At 32.0% G+C, this 17,830-nt stretch overlaps 1 protein-coding gene across 3 annotated transcripts in view; it reads right to left on the bottom strand.

The window, feature by feature from the left end:
- Positions 1-17,830, bottom strand: part of LOC127718317 (hepatocyte growth factor receptor-like) — a 132,076-nt gene that overhangs the window by 104,308 nt on the left and 9,938 nt on the right. The window lies entirely within an intron of this gene.

Consider the following 17,830-nt stretch of genomic DNA (forward strand, 5'->3'; position numbering starts at 1 on the left):
CTTGAGCTATTAAGCTATCAAAATTCTTCAGGTTTAGACTATTTGCATGCTCTAAAGGAGTTTATAATTTTGTGATCTGTTTAAAAATGACCTATTATATTTTTAGAACCGTAGAGAACATACTTTGGGCTGTGATACATATACTAAAAGTTTAGTTAAAGATTGAGACATTTTAAAAATTACCCAGGTGTGAAAAAAATTTCAGGGGGAAAAAGGCCCTTAGGCTACCACATTAAACTTATTTACAATTATTTAATGCATCCTTGATTTTACGATAACATTAGAAACGTGTGAAGAACAACGGAACAAAATGTATATGCGGAATTGTATATGGACCTCGTCTTTGGTGCTAAATAACGCATATGTCAACTAAGTCCAAGTAATTATGACGTCTTGAAAGGCTATTTTATTTTTTTGTTCTGTAATGCCTTCCTATGACCTTATAACGCTGAAGCAATTTTGTTCGGCTGTGCCTTTTTTATGTGATGATTTAGGTTGTTTTACGTATTTGTTTTTATTCTGTAGTTAGTCACCACATCGGTATTAACATGTATATCTATTATATAGTCATTTTTATAAATTTACTGTTTGCAAAAGTATGAATTATTCTAAATACTAAGGATTTTCTTATCCCAGGCATATAACCATAGCCGTATTTGGCACAACTTTTTGGAACTTTTGTTCCTCAATGCTCTTCAACTTTGAACTTGTTTTGGCTTTCGAACTTTTTTGATCTGAGCGTCACTGATGGGTCTTGTGTAGATGAAGCGCGCGTCTGGCGTATTAAATTATTAGCCTGGTACCTTTTGATAGCTATTATTTGTGTGTGTCTCTGTCCTGTATGTTCTCCCATTTATTTGTATTGTAGTCCTGTCATGTAATCTTGTCATTTTAATGTTATATTTAACATTGCCATAAAAGCGGGAGGTTTGGCTAGCCACAAAACCAGGTTCAACCCATTATTTTTTCTTAAAATGTCCTGTACCAAGTCAGGAAAATGACCATTGTTATATTATAGTTCGTTTCTGTGTGTGTTGCATTTTAGTGTTGAGTTTCTGTTGTGTCGTTGTTCTCCTCCTATATTTGATGTGTTTCCCTCAGTTTTAGTTTGGAACCCGGATTTGTTTTTTTCTCAATCGAATTATGAATTTCGAATAGCGGTATACTACTGTTGCCTTTATTTTTTCCGTCTGCACCTTGAGAAGGAATTTTGAGCGGAACTTTGAAACCCAATTATGCAATCTTCATTGACGGCTAGACATTTTTGCATATATACAAAGTTTTAATTTTTGTGTGCTTGTTGGTGCAAAATATTTCCACAAATATCCAAAAGTAATGGTAAAATAAGTTACGATTTCATTTGAGGTATGTAATGTTCTACTTCGCAGTTAAAATGTTTTCCCTGATTTCCAAAAATCCTACACTTCCGGAAGGTATAAAATATCAAACTCCATAAAAACCCGAATATCTGAAACGTTCGATCTATATTATCCGGAAATTCGGGTCTGCCAAATTTTACTGAGTTTCTTTCTGCATACTGTGCACCAGACTTATACACACCCGCCATTGACTTCATAAAATAAAGCATTTAATATACACTTCTTAACAGTGAAGGAGAAAAGTACTCAGGGAATGCTATAACTATAGCTTTAAAGAAGGCTATTTGTACATTTAACAAAGATCAGGCATTGTTACATGCATTTCAAAAGAAGAGAAATCTTAGTTTTATTTCAAAAACTGGCGACCTATCACCCTTCTAAATGTTGATATAAAAATATGTTCCTCATCTATTGCAAACAGAATAAAACCTTTGCTCAAACATATTATAAATGAAACACAGTTAGGATTTATTAAAGGTAGATACATTGGGGAATTAACAAGACTTATTTTTGACTTAATTGAAAAAACCGAAGAAGAAAATATAATTGGACTTTTACTAAGATTTTAAAAAAGCATTTTATACTCTTGAATTGTCATTTATAATCATTTTCTTAATAATTGAATTCTTAGGCTTTGTTTCCGATTTCTATGATTAGGTCAAATCTTTATATTTCAATACCGAAATTTGTATTATAAATAATGGTCATTGTTCTAGTTTCTTTTATATAGAAAAAAGTGTCCGTCGAGGGGATCCTTTATCCCCTAACCTTTTTATATTGCCTTAAAAACTGATAAGTGCAGCAATGACAAACAACCCAGACATTAATGGTATTAAGATAGACAACTCTGAGTATTTGCTTAGTCAGTATGCTGATGACTCAACCTTAGCTTTAGATGATGAAAAGTCATTAAAACAGTCCCTATATATTTTAGAAAAGTTTTCCGAGCAAACTTAGACAAAACAGAAGTAAAATAGACTGGCTCAAAAGTTCATCCAAAAGAAATATTTCACCAAGACAAAAGTTTAAAATGGAATGAAACAGGAAAATTTTAACTTTTAGGTATAAACTATGATCTTTTTGCTGTCAACAAGACTGCATATACATATGAAGAGACAATTAAAAAGATCAAGACATTATTAAATACTTGGATGTACCAAGATCTTTCGTACCTTAGAAAAATAACAGTCAAAAGTCTTTAGCATTGCCAATTCTCATTCAGTCATTAACAATGTTGACAAATCCCTCTTTTGAAAATTTTAAGAAAATTGAAAATATTTTTTTAAAGTTTCTATGGATTGGTAAACCAGATAAAATCAAATGAAATGTTTTAATTGGATTATATGAAACGGGTGAACTAAAAATGCCTCAAATTGAATCCTTCTGTTATGTAATGCACTGAAAATGACATGGATCCATAAATTATTAGACCCTTTTAACCTTTCTCCTTGGAAAATTCTTTTCAATGGTAAAAATATAAAAAATGGGGCAGATAAGATGTTTGTGATGAATAAGGATAGTATTACACAAATTTCAGTATATTTTATTAGTTTTTGGAAGGACATCCTTCTAAATTGGGCTAAACTGAGAAATGCACTCCGTGACCAAAATGACTTCATAAGCTAGCCAATTTGGTTTGATACACCTTTGAAAATTTAAAATAGAACTATTGTTTATGAAAAATGTTGTGAGGCAGGAATATGTTTTGTCAATGATTTACTGAATGAGGACAAAGATTTTCTCTCTTTTAATCAATTTAAAGAAACATTTGATATTGACACAAATTTTCTTCAATTCTATGGTATATATCATATGATCCTAAATAGTTGAAAGGACCACATCAAAAACTGTGAAAAAACAACATTAATTTAATTTGATAATTCAAAGTATTTGAAAACAAATCAGAAATCATTTCCGTATCTTAATAAATTATTTTTGTCTATTTATCATGAAAACCCGATAAAATCACAAAATAAATGGAAAGAAATTTTGCATATGGAAACAGATCACTGGGATATATGCATCCTTTTAAGTGTACTTTAGGTAATACACTGATAATATTCCAATACAAAATTCTGCACAGAATTTCAAACACAAATGACCTGCTATACAAGTGTAAACTTGAAGAAACACATATATGTAGTTTTTGCAATGAAACGAATAAGACAATAGAACACATATATTGGGAATGCCACATTGTCAAAAGTTTTTGGCTTCAGCTTATTTATATTATACAATCAGATTGTAATTATGAGCTTCTGATATCAAAACAAAACATCCTCTTGTGATTAGATATTATAGTTATATCTGGAAATTTTTTCATTGTTCTCATGAAGTACTATATCTATTCTTAGAGATTGATCTCACTGTTTCCTTGTGTTAAGATAGCACTAAGGAAGTTAAAAAATTGTTACATTATTGAAAAATTATCTTCCACTTTTCACAGTTCTCCTGCAAACGGTGAGAAAAAAGAAAAAAAACGGGAACCATTTAAACAATTAATTTTATAATACTAGAAAGATTACTCATACAAAACTGTAAAATAAATGTGTAACGCAACTGGGGGTACATCACACATGGACAGTGGTTAGTGTGCATATAATAGATATATATGTTGAAGGCCGTACTTTGATCTATAATTGTTTACTTTTTACACATTGTGACTTGGATGGAGAGTTGTCTCATTGGCACTCATACCACATCTTCTTATTTCTAAGACTTAAATATGTGTTACTATGTTATGATAGTTTGGATACTTTTTTATAGGATTACCAGTCATTGATTGAAATATATATTTGTGTAAAAATTTGAAGAGAAAAAATAGCAACAAAATATGTCACTATATGTTTTTATGAGTTCAAGTATGTTGCTTCAATAATAATCAGTTCTATTAATATCAATTTAATCAGATATGAATATAAGTTAATGTTTTGTTTTGTTTTGTTTTGTTTTGTGTGTGTGTGTGTGTGTGTGTGTGTGTGTTAATACATGTATGATATAAGCGCTGACCGTGACAGGTGATAATTATAAAACATCTATTGTATCCTTCTTTGATAAAAAAATTGCATAAAATTATTGTATGAGATGAACAATGATGAAGAAATACAAAATAAAGAATTATAAAAAAAAATTAAAAAAAATAAAATTATCGAGATTGATATTTTATACTCTCCGGAAGTGAAGAATCTTCGGAAACCATCTTGTAATCAAAGTAGATCATAACACACCTCAAATGGTATCGGAAATAAAGCCTCTTAAGTGCCTTACAGTCCAAAAAGACGGTTTATTATTTATATGGCAGTATGTTTTAAGTAGCGTTCTGTCTTATGAATGTAAGGCTAGTTATTTAACATGATCTTATGTAAATGTATGACTTGGACGAGTTTAAAAAAAATCAGTGCAGATCCACTTTGAATAACCACTCGTACTGTTGTTATAAGATTGGGTTAAATGCAAAATAAATAAATTAAAATATATAAGGTAATTTACTAACTTCTTCACAACAAGAAAAGAAAAGTTGAAGAAAAAAGGGGGTCCATGTTCCAAGTGCCCGTGATCAAGAAACCTACATGACCACTTAGTGTATTTTGAGAGTTAAGATGAGAACAGGGGTAACACTTTTCTTTATATAAGATAGTTGAATACGGCATAGAGAGAAAATTACAACTTTCATATTGTGTATCCAGAAAATGTCGATGCACAGTTGTACATGCAACGTTTTGTTTTATTATTGTTACAAAAAGATTTTAGATATAAGTCAAAAAATGACAACAAACCAACGAAACAAGTGGACTATATATTGGTAATTGTAATTGCACGGGACAATTTCTTAATGTAGATCTTAGATTTTTCTTGACTGATTCTTTTCAATTAATGGTACTTAAACAATGTCATTAAGACAAACGAGATCCATATGCTTGGTCAAGAAAGCTTCAAAAGGTTTTTCACCTCATTTTTTTGCTTACATATTTTATTGGATTTTTTCTTTCATACGTTAAGAGAACATATTGCTAACATCCAAACACAGTATAACTGTTTAGTTATTCGTTTATTCTTTAAATCCCCCTTCGACAAATGGAGACAATGAACAATAAATATACTGCGTCGTATGCGTGTCATAAAGTCGTAAGTCCCATTTTTTTAAGTGTTGGGAAATTGAACATGTAGTTTAAAAACGCAAAATCATAAATATTTGACATAGATATAAAACGTAATATAGGAATTTAATTTACGGAAATGAAGAGTAACACTTTGTTGAATTGTCTTTGGAATAGACAATCATCTTAAATACCCCACCCTATACCAGAGATTTAATCTTAAATACTATGGTTAAACCCTTCTTATAATGTGAAAGCCAATTTTTCCAAAAAAAATATAATTAGAAATCGAGATTACGAATTAAAAAATCAATGATCACTAGTTTTGTTATTTGTTAACACTGATTTAATTCGTGATAACGAATCTTACGAATACATTACCCTAAATTTTTGTTATTCGTGATTACGGATTCATTTCCGTTATCACAGATTGTATTTGTCGCTATCACGGATTAAATTCATGATAAGGAATATGTGGAATTAGTAATCACATTTATGTTATCCTTATTCAAGATCTAATTGCGTTTTTATATATTTTCCAACCCGTGGTAACGAATTGATTTAAATTGCGAAAACGAATTCAATCTGTTATCACGAATGAAATCTGTGATGAATCCCGAATTACAAAAAAATATGTAAACACTTATTTCTCAGATTCGGTTTTACGAATTAAATACGTCATAATGAATTATATTTCTTGATTTCACACTCCGGAAATTACGGATCTGTCCGTCTTTATGTCGATTTTAGTCATTGATGTCTGCAACTCGGCAAAACTTAACTACGCTTTCTATGCTGTTTAACCGTCAAATACATAATACCACGTTTACTCAGACAGACGCCTGTAGGGGGTTTACTCAATTCATTGTAAAAGAGGACCTGTTGCTATCAAGGTTCAGTAAATATGATTACACACCTGGATATTTTTTAGCTTGGAAAACTAGTTTTACAAATGTTATGTGCGAATTGAACGTTACTCCGTCTGAAGAAATAGACTTGTTGGTAAAATGATTGAGACCCGAACGTTGCAAACAAGCACTAAGAAGTCGAGCAGCTAATGCAGCAAATCACTTCTTAGGTGTAGCCAGGATTTAGCCTAGACTTCAAGACAGATTTGGAAGTCCAGAAACTGTAGAAAGCGCGTTTCGCAATAATTTTAATAACTTTGCCAAAATATGTAATATGACCACAAACGTTTATTTGAGCTTTTTGATACAGTTTCAGAAATAGAAGCAGTTAAAGAAAATGACATGTATAAAAGTATTTTTAGTGTGTATGACTCATCGGCTGCTGTAAACATTATTATAGCAAAACTTCCATAAAACGTCCACGAAAAATTGATAACAAAGGCCACCATATATGTGATTCAAAACAACTTGGTATATCCACTATTCACTGTATTCACCAAGTTTTTGCAAAGATGGCAAAAATAAAAAACGACCTTAGTTTTTTTCTTTGAGGATTGTTGAGAAGTCAAAGAACAGCATACTAATTATGCAACGAACAATCGTTATGGAAACACAAGAAATCAGTGATCTTGTGGACGTACTGAAACATCAGACTTGAAACCGTTAGTAGATAAAGTTAAATGTCTAGACTTGGTATGTCCTGTGCATGGAACACTGACTGAATGAATGTAGAGGATTTCGTATGAAACCGATTTCAGAAGGAAGAGAATTCTTATAAAAGAATGGAATATGTTTTCGTTGTTGTGGGCCTACGCGCCATCTTAAAAGTGACTGCACGGAGTTCTTGAAATGTTCTGTCTGTCACAGTCGAGAACACCCTTCTGATTTACATACCGATATAGAAAGTACAAAAAATAACAGACCCGTAGACTCTCATGAGGGGGAGAATGAATCAGGAAAAGTCCAAACAGCATGCACACAAATATATATATGTGGTCAAGTTCAACCAAACACAATCCGGCAGATGTCACAGCACGAGGAATTAAGCCTGCAGAGTTATCGAATAGTACATGGATGAAGGGACCAGCAATTCCTTATAATGTGTCTCTTTGAGAATTAGATAATGGCCCACATTCGTTGGTCGATGCTGATAGTGACAAGGAGATTCGCCTAGACGTCCAAGTAGGTTAAAACACAAACTGTAGTTCAAAATAATGCACATAAATTAGGAACGCATATATTTTCAGAATGGAGAACTTTAATCAGAGCAATTTCTTTGCTGAAACAACTTGTTAAAAATCTGGCACATCATAACGAAAAACTTGAACATTTAGATGCATACAAACTACCAAATGCTTTGAAACAAGCCCAACAATTAATATTTCGTGAGGTTCAAATGGAAAATTATTGAGACGAAATAGAAAAGTATCAGACATGGAACATCGTTGCATAAGAACAGATCACTCTCGCAACTATCGTCCATACTTGTTGTTGATGATACCGTAAGAGTTGGTGGTCTCTTGCGAAACTAAAAAGAATGTACAGACCTTTCAAAGCATCTTATTATCTTACCAAGACATCATCGTATATTGTTACTTATTGTTCGACACTTCCATGAAAAAGTGTTTCACCAAAGTCGAAGCCTTACATATGGTGCTTCCGTACAGCTGGTGTTTGGGTTGTAGACAGTCGCTGTTTAGTTTATTCAGTGCTTCATAAATGCGACACTTTGGCCCATGCTCCATAGCTTATAGACGCACTCGTGGCATACCAGCAAATCAGAAAAGATAGGCACTTATGTTCACATGCCTCGTCAGTAGAGCAATTTATATAGAGGTCATAGAGGAGGTAAGCAGTGTTTCATTTATAAATGCTTTGCGTCGGATCATTGTATTAAGGGGTTAATTTAAGCAGGTCCGTTCTGAGTGAAACCAACTTTGTTGGCAGTTCAAAAGAACTAAATACGATCGCTGAAATTGTTGAAAAAGACTCTGTAAGAAGTTTTTTCCCAAACAACGACATCTTGTGGCTATTTAATTCTCCACACGCCTCCCACACGAGAAGAATGTAGGAAAGGATGATTGGTGTTTCACGAAAGATTTTAGATTCTATGTTACTACGAGAAGGTTCCAAAACTCTTACTCGTGAAGCATGAAGTACTAACTACCCCGTTATCGGAGGTAACAGCAATCGTAAATGCGAGACCCTTGGTCCCATTGTCAACTGACCAAGAATCGCCATGTGTACTTTGTCCAGCAATGCTTCTCACCCATAAAATAGATCAAGACACTGTATCCTTTCCAACATTCGGAAGTAAAGACATGTTGAAATCTCAATGGAAGCACACTCAGGTTTTAGCAGCAGAAGTTTGGAACCACTGGCTAAACGAATATTTGAACCGTTTACAAACTAGACAGAAATGGACTCATGAATGCGATAATATGAAGGAAGGCGATTTAGTACTCCTAAGAGACCGTGAATGTGCTCGTAACTATTGGCTAGTCGCAATTGTTGAAAAGACATTCCCTATTTGTGAGCAGAAAGTCAGAAAGGTTCATATTCGTGTTGTGCGTGATGGAAAAGCATTTAGTTATGTTAGACTAATCAACGAACATGTAATGGTGTAAAAGGATGTGGAACTTGAATAGATTTGTGATTGTGTTAGAGCATGTGGAACTAAAATAGATTTGTGATTGTGATTATAACTTTAACTCGTTGAATCTTTAGATAGTCAGAACATGTTTTACAGTTAGAACATTTTGCATTGATAATGCAGATAATTTTTTTCATGTTATTTTCAATTTTGTTTATGAATTGGTGATTTCAGTTTTGGATTCAGAGGGGAATATAATGTCACACTCTGGAAAATACGGATCTGTCCGTCTTTATGTCGATTTTAGTCATTGATGTCTGCCACTCGGCAAAACTTCGTTTTCATGGTGTTCAACCCTCCACAGGGTGCTTTTTTTTTTATTAATACTGTAGTTTATAATCGTCTTTAGTATGTCGGAAATACGTGTTTAAAGTCTAAGGTCCGTCCATTTGAATTTAATTGTGATTTCAAACGATTCTCAGGAGTCATTTCTCATGTCACACTTATTTTGCATTTTACATGATAAATTAACCATTCCAATATGTGTATGATTGTTATTTTTATTCATGCATTTATTATACACTAGTCAATTTAAACTTCTATATTCTCGATTTTCGATATCATCTCGTCAGTTTGTCAAAATATTTTGTTTATGAAACGCCATTAGTGCTATATATTTCGGTGTACGTTATTTCTTAAAACAGTATGTGTCTGAAACGTTTTTCGTGTTTAAACTTTGTTATTCAAAATGTAATGTTATGGTACTTTTTGATAATTTTTGTTGTTTTTTAAGCTTAACACATTTTTCAATGTATGGAGAACATTGTTAATAATATAATCAATTGTACTATTTGTGTGTGAAAATTGTCGATTTTGGACATTGTGTTGAGTAAATTTCATTTTTGTATATTTTCAGTTTTTTGCCCTCTTTGGAGGTCTGTAATAAATGATAGTAACTCAGGTTTCATCGTATCTTTGACATTACATGACTCATCTATATACGATGTGACATTGAGATATACGTGTTAGTCCACTTAACAGATTTACATAGTTTATAAGGGCCCCGACGACAAGTCGGTAGTACTGTATAATATTCACTCTGACTGTCTGTCCGTCCGTTAGCACTTTTATGTCGTAATATAAGTCGAGATTAGCTCGACCAATCAACTATAGTGTTGAAACCTACATGTTTATTCAAGAAAAACCGACTTTTTTATGAATGTGAACATGCTCGGGGTGAAAAACTTAAATTTTTTTGTTGTTGAATAAAATATAAATTTTGAGAAACAAAAATTGTATAATGGTTATATTATGCTATTCAAAATTGACTCCAAATATCAAACAAAAAGTGACAAATTGGCTGATTAAACGGAGTTTTCGTTTACCTGTTTTGCTGTTCGTGCTAAGGTTTCAACAACAAAAACTGACTTGTAGGAATGATATGCTAGTCCACATTGTTTGCTGGTGTCAACAATTTATATTTCGTAAAAAAAACGACAAGGAAAATATCGACAATAGAAAATAGTAAAACTGTTTATTTTTCCTTTTAAGACTAAGATTAATAATTAGGTATAATCTGCTTTTACAACTTCAATTCCTCATGTCTAATCAAATTGCGGGGAGTGGGAAGTTTATTTGTTTCTGTGCAGGCCTTTGCTTACAAGTAAGTTTTCTATAATTAACTTATTCATTGATTTATTTTTAATTTTGATTGACTATTCGAAAGTTCGTTCTAAATATTTATTACGGGTATACATGATTAAGGTTATTCAACAATTCATTTTGTTAAAATGAGTAAACTAGAAAATAGGAATTTTTCTAATGGGATTCTATAATCGGTTATTCGACAAGTAATTTTAGAGTAGGAATTTTTCTATTGGGATTATATATTCCTAACATTTGTGTGGGTTACTCTGAGAACTCCTCTATAGACCCCATTCACAAAAAAAATATATATGCACACCAAACAAATAAGCTGTACATATTATAAAAGTTTATCATTTAACTTGTGGTTTTTTAGAACTGCTGTGAAGAATTTGTGGTACAAGAGAGAGACGACAAGAAGACCTAGAATAACAATTACAAACAATTGCGAACTAGTGATCACTGCACATATGTGACCCGCCATGACATTACCAGGTTTATAGAGGTATAACGTCTACTTGTGACTACGTCAGGAACTATTAACATAACGTCAAATGATGTATTGACTTTATTGAAGTTTATTTCTATACTACATTTATAGTTGGAATGTGTTATTAGCATGAAAGATAAAATATAGTTTAAAGTATTTTGTTTAAATGTAAGATTTAATCATATTCAACTACACGAAGGTGTGACATTCTGCACTTTAAAGTTCTTCTAAAACACTTGTTTGCAGTCGGGTCACCTTACAATTTGTACCAACCCCTCTGCATCAGACACAAAAATGACATTCCAGTTTTGTGCATCTTCTCATGATATTTTAACCAAATTATTCATACTATTACATATGCGTCTAACTCCATGATGGCTTTTGGAGTTAAGCAAGATATCCACTGAATTGCCAAATCATTAAAAGCACTTTTTTATGTTAGGGTGTGCCTGAGAAGGAGGCATTACACTTACAAATTTATGTATATTCATATGTAGTTTATATATTCAAACTGTGTTTTCTTTGTGTGTATATTTGATTATTGTTGTTTGCTGTTGTTTAAAATAATGTCTTATATTGTAATATGCTCTTTGTGATCCCATTGATTTGAAAGAAAATAAAATATCTTCTTCTTGTACTTTCTAAATTGTGTTTAATATCATTAAATTTCACATCTTTACATTACAGGTTACAACATTATAAAAAGTCATTAAGTTCAAATATTCTTTTAGAAACTTGTGCTCAAACTGTGCTTTTCCATAGAGATTTATGCAGAATCATCACCGGAAACTATGGTAGTTTGCCAATTAAGTGGATATCATCATTAAAACGGTTGAGACATACTCAGGTTATTGAATGACAAATACATTTTCATTTTTCACATAATTGCGTGTCCCATTGTATTTGGATGGCCATTATGTAATTCCAAGAAGTTTACAACTTAATTTAATACACAGGCAAGATTTAGTGTAACTTTCATTGGTGAAATGACAAATGTAAGACAACAAAATTATTAGAATAATACAAAACATAATAATGATAATAAAAAAAGGATTCTCAATTGGTCTTGAATAGTGTGCGGAGTTACATGAGCAAAGCCCTTCCAATCAATCAATCAATCAATCAATCAATCAATCAATCAATCAATCAATCAATCAATCAATCAATCAATCAATGACTACTCTACCTACGTTGTAGTTATTGCATGAATATTGTCTGAATTTTGACATTTATTTTGTATATGAACTTTTTAATTCCTCGATCATTTATACAGAAGAAAACATGTTAATTTTACCAACGTTTTACGTGGTTACATTAGAAAAATAACGACTTTGTTCTTATGAAGTGATTTTACACCACCCTGGTGTCTGAGGGGGTGTAGCACTCGAATACATATTCAACTCAGTCACAATTTTTGTAGTCCTGTTCAAAGTCACGAGCCTTTAATTCTGTTGTTGTCGTCGGTTGCTGTCTGTCATAATTGTTTTTTTCGTTATTGTTTATCATGCGCGGGAGATAGGGTAGCAGACGGGTTTTGAAAATGAAAATCTGACCTGCAATAACTAAAAACAAATAACATTAAAATTAAAAACCAATTGTTTAAAGAACAATTGAAGGTCTTTCCACATCAATTTTCTAAATAATTTATAAAAAGCTACTTATTGTTTACTCAAAGTTACTATCGGCGTCAAATCATAGGTTTATTCATACTGATTCAATAAGTATATGGTTCTATATACTTTTGCCTGAAATGAGGGAGATAACGGCCAACTTCCGGTTTATAAAATGTCACTTCCAGTCTCATATGATAGCTTTATTTACACTGATTCCAAAAATATATGGTTTATATATACTTTTGCCTGTAAAAAGGGAGATACTTTGGTACTTCCGGTTTATAAAATGTCACTTCCGGTCTCATATGATAGTTTTATTCACACTGATTTTTTAAAAATATATAGTTTGTATATACTTATGCCTGTAATAAGGGAGATAATATGCTACTTCCGGTTTACAAAATGTCGCTCCAGGTCTCAAATGATAGGTTTATGTATGCCCATTTGAAAAAAAATATATGATTTCTAGGTATTTTTCCATGAAATAATAATAAAAATTCGGTCGTGTTATGTTTTTTTTTGGAAAATCGTCTACTCCGATACCACCTTGATTATCTCAACCAAACTTATCCACAATCATCCTTACTGACCTTAGGGTATTACTTAAAAAGTTAATTGCGAATACACGATCGGCATAAACATGGCTGTCACGGCAAAAGAAAAAAATAGGGGTATAATGTAAATAATCGTCAGATATCTTCAAAACCGTAACAAATGTAGAAAATCTGACGGGACAAAAATAATCATATATATATGTGTCAAGGTCTGCCTACCTTCTAGTTAGACTAAAACTGTCAGACGAGTCATACAAAGCGTTATCGCAAATGAATGTTTTGTTTCGAACAATTCTAGTCTTTTTTGTGAAACTATCATATATATAAATATATAGAAATGTTTACAGCAATAATAAACAGCAATATACGTTTGATAAATAAATCAATATGGTGAATATCGTTTTATTCAATTTTAAATAAGAATCTTGATTTTACCCAGTCTTTGCTATGCTTATCTATCTAAAGATGCAAACGATAGACAAACACCAGTACAATGCCAAAATTATCCCCAATACAAGATCTTTAAAAAGTCACATGCTTGAAATCGTAATCTGAATCCTAATATAAGTTATTAGCTTTTTACATATTTAAAAAAGGAAATTTTCGCACATTATCAATTATCTTGAAAAGTACTGTGATAGATAGACAGCATCAATTGAAAGCATTATACAATCTGCTGATTCGTGTAACGGTTAAAATAATTATTTTTAACGAGCGTTTTGTCTACTCACTGAAAAAACTTCTTGGTAGAGAGAAAGGGTAAACAGTACAAATGATAGAGCAATACAAGATCTACAAGAAGTATAGTTAGTGCTTTGGTACTGACATGATTTATAACGTACTTAGGCAATTTAATTCCCCGTTAATAAGTTAATTGAGATTTGTTTTAAAAAGTAATGTTCCAACTCTCTAAGGCAAAATTGACATTAGATAGATATCGCTATTTTCAGGCTCCTTTTTATCATATAGCTCTTATATTCCGGTAATAATACATTATTCGCTTTCATTGTTTTATCAAGAATCCAACCCCTGTAGTAACAACAGTGATGATTCACTCATGCACTACGTAGAATCAAACCCTTGTACTAACAACAGTGATAATTCACTCATGCACTACGTAGAATCAAAACCCTGTACTAACAACAGTGATAATTCACTCATGCACTACGTAGAATTCAACCCTTGTACTAACAACAGTGATAATTCTCTCATGCACTACGTAGAATCATACCCTTGTACTAACAACAGTGATAATCAACTCATGCACTACGTAGAATCCAGCCCTTGTACTAACAACAGTGATGGTTCACTCATGCACTACGTAGAATTCAACCCTTGTACTAACAACAGTGATAATTCACTCATGCACTACGTAAAATTATACCCTTGTACTAACAACAGTGATAATCAACTCATGCACTACATAGAATCCAACCCTTGTACTAACAACAGTGATAATTCACTCATGCACTACGTAGAATCCAGCCCTTGTACTAACAACAGTGATGGTTCACTCATGCACTACGTAGAATTCAACCCTTGTACTAACAACAGTGATAATTCACTCATGCACTACTTAAAATTAAACCCTTGTACTAACAAGAGTGATAATCAACTCATGCACTACATAGAATCCAACCCTTGTACTAACAACAGTGATAATTCACTCATGCACTACGTAGAATTCAATCTTTGTACTAACTACAGTGATAATTCTCTCATGCACTACGTAGAATCATACCCTTGTACTAACAACAGTGATAATCAACTCATGCACTACGTAGAATCCAACCCTTGTACTAACAACAGTGATAATTCACTCATGCACTACGTATAATTCAACCCTTGTACTAACAACAGTGATAATTCACTCATGCACTACGTAGAATCCAACCCTTGTACTAACAACAGTGATAATTCACTCATGCACTACGTAGAATTCAACCCTTGTACTAACAACAGTGATAATTCACTCATGCACTACGTAGAATTAAACCCTTGTTCTAACAACAGTGATAATCAATTCATGCAATACGTAGAGTCCAACCCTTGTACTAACAACAGTGATAATTCACGCATGCACTACATATATTTCAACCCTTGTACTAACAACAGTGATAATTCACGCATGCACTACGTAGAATTCAACCCTTGTACTAGCAACATTACAGTGATAATTAACTTATACCATACGTATAATCCAATTCGTGCACTAACAACAGTGATAATTCATTAATGCACTACATAGAATTCAACCCTTGTACTAACAACAATGAAAATTCACTCATGCACTACGTAGAATTTAAGTAATATAGATACAATGAATAAGCGTTGATTCTTGTCCTGGAGGGCAAATGGTTTGTTGTTCATGAATCAACGCTTATTCATTGTATCTATAACTTAAACTATTGTGTTATTGTCTTTTCAAAATTAAAGCCTTTTCTTAATTAGAAGGTATTGTAAGTGAGTTTAAATAAGCATGGTATAATGTTCAACGATGCATTTACTAAATATAAGATCACAACTAATTGGTTAGAAAAATACAAATATAACACAACACGTCTGCCTATAAATTATCAGGCATCTGAATATTATCTGTGTTTACAAAGTAAGATATATTCGAACTTATATCTTATAAAATTGAGAATGGAAATGGGGAATGTGTCAAAGAGACAACAACCTGACCAAAGAGCACATATAAAGTATATATAATAAATATGTTACTGAAATTTCGAGCAAGAAGCCTAATTCTAGGCACATCACGATTTACTCGCATAGGAACTTGCGAATAAACATTTGTAAAATTATGTAGTAAAACAGATGAAATCTTACTATATTTATAAAACAAATATGGGCAAATTGAATGTAATCATTTTCGTTTTCAATATGTGAAATAGCCAATAATAATAATAAAAAAACGGTAAAACTCGCTATTTTTACAAAAATATCCACAATTACATACAAAATAAGAAAAAAACAGAAAAACTAAAGAATAGGGACAACAAAGAGAATACAGGGATTCGAACCTTAACCGACAAGTCCCTACCTTTAACTTAACTCTTTAACTCATTGATCTTAACCATGCTAACCTCACGGCTACCAACTTATACTATACGATTGCCTATTATGTATATATAAAGGGACAAGCCCTGTGTGTCCGTTGTACCAATGTATATCATATGTTTATTGATAAATATAAAGTAGACATTTAAATTGTAACCAATTGGTAGCCGAGAGGTTTCGTCAATATGTTGATGTCAGTCACACATAAAAGATTTCAAGGACGGTTCGATTCCCAGTGAAGGCATATACAAATTACAAAAATTAAAGGTAGGTTTTCAAATAATTCCATTAGTGAACAGAAATCAGTAAATTAGCTAATTCAAACTTAATGAAATTAGGCACACAAAGGAAACAATTGAATATAATTTGGTGAATCCATCTCAGCGACAGATTTAGAAAGCGTTGATTCTAGAAAAATAATCCACGGTAAATGAATAGGCTGACATCACGACAATGGTTTAACCCTTGTACTAGCAACAGTGATAATTAACTTATACCATACGTATAATCCAATCCGTGCACTAACAGCAGCGATAATCGACTCGTGCCATACGTTGAATCCAATTCTTGTACTGACAACAATGATAATTAAATCATTCACTACGTAGAATCATGTTCTTTTGTGTTGTTCAATCATTCAGTGAATGCACATTGTGCTGAATTGTAATTCCATGATATTTAAAGATATGTCATAACAGTTCTTGTCATACAGTTGAGAGGGAAGAGGGGAGAACTGTTAGCATATATTCTAAGGTATAACAGTTTAAAACTACGTTATGATCAGCATTTTTCTGATCAAGACTCAGAACTATTGTAGTCGTAGAGAAATAAGAGGACGCAGTAGTTACCAATTTTAATTGAGGAAATGATTAATAAAAGGATTAGATAATAGTTTAATTACCCAATACAATATTTATCGTGTCTTATTGTGAAAGTACTTTCAATGAACGTATCTGCATTTCTCTGACATATATAAAATCAATTCTAATGAAAAAAAAACCACTTTTTTTTAAAAAAGAGAAAAAAACATATTCCAGTATGTTGTATAAAAAAAAAATTATATATAAATTTTTAGAAGACAATTTTACAGTTCAAATAAGATACGCTAATTAATTCTGTGACACAAATCTATAAACTAATAAACAAAAAGTAAGTTAATGAAACCGAAGATGATACTATTAAAGTAAGAGATGAACTAAATATTCATAAAAAGTAACAACTGTATTCCTAGAATAGTGTGTTTGATATTATAAAAACTGTTCTTTAGACAGAACTGTCAGAATCAGTTCTATAATATAATTTTGAAAGAACTTCACTAAATTAGAACGGTCAAAATTTGTTCTAGGGTAGAGCTTTTAAAACATAAAATAGCCTCTATTTAACAATATTTTAAAGTAGACATGAGAACCATTGTTACTAGTGATTGTTCATATTATCTAGAACAGTTGTCCTGACAGTTTCTGAATCATTTTCACAATACATTAAAATA

The sequence above is a fragment of the Mytilus californianus genome, unplaced genomic scaffold (genome assembly GCF_021869535.1).
Source record: "Mytilus californianus isolate M0D057914Y unplaced genomic scaffold, xbMytCali1.0.p SCAF_1, whole genome shotgun sequence".
Lineage (NCBI taxonomy): Eukaryota > Metazoa > Mollusca > Bivalvia > Mytilida > Mytilidae > Mytilus > Mytilus californianus.